This window comes from Cupressus sempervirens, chromosome 5 (genome assembly GCF_028749045.1).
Source record: "Cupressus sempervirens isolate cs-2001-9-10 chromosome 5, ASM2874904v1, whole genome shotgun sequence".
NCBI classification, from domain to species: domain Eukaryota; kingdom Viridiplantae; phylum Streptophyta; class Pinopsida; order Cupressales; family Cupressaceae; genus Cupressus; species Cupressus sempervirens.
Genome location: NC_143122.1, coordinates 309,412,121 through 309,415,262, shown reverse-complemented (window position 1 = coordinate 309,415,262; position 3,142 = coordinate 309,412,121).

Genomic DNA, 3,142 nt, shown 5'->3' with positions numbered 1-3,142 from the left:
CAGTTGATTGCAATGGTTGAAAGTAAGCTTCCCTAGCCATATAAAGTTTTTAAGGAATCAAGGAAAAGGGTTCTTCAACTAAATCCCAATACCCCCCAGCAAACTTTTGATCAATTTTACAAATCTGTTTTAGATGAAGAAGTTCAGTGTATTAAAGAAGGGCATATTAAGAAGAATCATGCATACAGAGCCAAAAGTAAATTTTTTAGAAATGATGGAAAAAAGAATTGGAGAGGAAATAATAAATTTTGAAATTATGAAGGTTCTAATCATTTTTCTAGAAATGATGGTGCAGAAAAGCAAGCTGGAAGAAAGCCTTTTATTTGCAGGTATTGTGCAGGTGAGAATCACATGGAGAAATTTTGTTTGAAGAAGAGGGACAATGAAAGGCAGCAATATAAGCCCAAGCAAGAAAGGTTTAAGGATGGAAAGAAGGATAATCATAGTTTTGTAGCTATCTCTTTAAAAAGGTAGGACAAATCAAATGAGGAGGTAATTGCTACACCCAAAAGTAAATCTAGTGTTAAAGGGGGATACTTTGCTTCAGATTTTAATAAAGAATGGATTTTAGATTCGGGGGCATCATCTCACATGACTGGGGATAGATCTTTGTTTATTGATTTTTATGAAGGAAAGAATTCAGATCAAGAAATTTCTATTGGCAATAAAATGAAACTTCCAGTTTTAGGAACAGGAACTGTTAATGTAACACATGGGTCTTTGAAAAATGTTTTAATTTTTAAAGGATTGGGGGTGAATCTTATTTCTGTATACAAAATAGTTCAAGCTGGATATGAGTTTGTTGTCAATGCTGATCAAGTTATTGTTAGAGATAGAAAAGACCCAAGCAATATAATTGCTATTGGTAGAGTTGATCATGAAGAGAATCTATTTAAATTTGTGGGGTTTCTTGATGATAAATATACACTCTCTCATGCTTTTATTTCTCAGAATGATTATATGTCACAACTTTGGCATGCTAGACTTGGACATTTAAATTATAGAAAATTACAAGATAAGGTTAGAATGGATATGGTTAGAGGATTAACAAAAATTTCAGCTTGTGAAGGTGTGTGTGAAGGTTGTGTATTAGGGAAACATCATCGAGATCCTTTTGATTTAGGTAAAGCATGGAGAGCTAATCTTCCATTGCAACTTATTCACAGTGATTTATGTGAACCAGGATATCCTTCACTCTCAGGTGCTAGGTACCTTCTCACTTTTATTGATAATTATAGCAGGAGAGTATGGGTTTATTTTCTTGAAAGAAAAAAAGAAGTGTTTGAAGTATTTCAAAAGTTTAAGGCATTAGTTGAAAATCAAAGTGGCAAAACAATTAAATGTTTAAGGACAGATAATGGGGGTGAATATTGCAATTATGCTTTTGAGTCATTTTGTGAAAATTATGGTATTAAGGTGCAAAGAACAGTTCCTTATACTCCTCAACAAAATGGGGTGGCTGAACGAATGAATAGAACTCTTTTAGAAATGGCTCATTGTATGTTGCATTTTAAAAGTTTTCATAATAAAATTTGGGGTTTGCTTGTTTCTTGTGTTGCACATATTATAAATAGAATCCCCACCAAAGCTCTCACAAATATCACCCCACAAGAAGCATGGAGTGGTAAGAAACCTCACATTGGGTATTTTAAAGTATTTGGGTGTATTGCTTGGGCACACATTCCTGATGCACAAAGGGAAAAGTTAGAACCAAAGAGCCATAACTGTTTGTTTATGGGTTATAGTGAAGAATCAAAGGCTTATAGGTTATATGATTTGACAACAAACAAGGTCTTTGTTAGTAGAGATGTGAAGTTTGATGAGCATTCACAACTTATAGCCACTCCTTCTCACTTTACAACACCAAATGCTTCTCATTTTTCAAATATTTTAGGAGGAAATGGAGACTACATTGATGAGGATGAGTTGTGCACTTCTACAAATGATGAAAATACTAGTGAAAACAACACAACTAATGCTTGTAATCATACATTTTCTGCAGGTAGTAATGATGAAGAAGATAACTTTTTAGCTAGCCAAAAGACAAGGAGTGTTGAAGAAATATATAGGCAAGGCTCAAAGATCCAAGGGAGGAATGGTAGTGCTCTCATGGCCAAAGTATTGCAAGTAAATGACCCAAGATCATATGAGGAAGCTAGAGGGAAGAAAGAATGGGAGCAAGCTATGGAAGAAGAATATGATGCTTTGGTGAAAAATAAAACTTGGGAACTTGTGCAACTTCCCAAAGGTAATAATGTCATTGGTTGCAAATGGGTTTATAAAACAAAATTTAAATCAGATGGTGCTATAGAAAAATTTAAAGCTAGTTTGGTTGCTAAGGGATTTAATCAAAAAGAAGGTGTTGATTATGAAGAAACTTTTGCTCCTGTCATTAAAATGAATACAGTTAGAATTATTCTTTCTTTGGCTGCAAGTCTTGGGTGGCATATTCATCAAATGGATGTAAAAAATGCTTTCTTAAATGGAGATTTATATGAAGAAATATATATGGATCAGCCACCAGGTTTTGTAGATCAGTAACATCGTAATCTTGTTTGTAGATTAAAGAAGTCACTTTAAGGGCTTAAACAAGCACCAAGAGCATGGAATGAGAAGATTGATAGGTATTTTCAGCTTCATGGGTTTCAAAAATGCAAATCAGATCCAAATCTTTATGTGAAGAGAGTGCAAAATGAAATTATTCTTGTTGTAGTTTATGTGGATGATTTACTCATAGCTGGACCAAATATTGGGTTAATTAGTGATTTCAAATCAGATCTTAAAGGGGCATTTCATATGAGTGATTTGGGTGAACTAAATTATTTTCTTGGCTTGCAAATTAGTAAACTTCATGATGGGTTATTTATCTCTCAAGCAAAATATGCTTTGGATCTTTTAGATAAATTTAACATGCTTGAATGTAAGCCAGCCCCTACTCCTTTTCAATCTGGAATTAAGCTTACTAAAGAATGTATTTCCAAGAAGGTGGATGCTACTTTATATAGACAGCTTGTTGGTAGCTTGGTTTATCTAACACAGTCTAGACCAGACATTTGTTTTGCAGTCAATTTGGTATCTAGATTTATGCAGGAACCAAAAGAAACTCATTGGTTGGCTGCCAAACGAATTTTATGATACATTC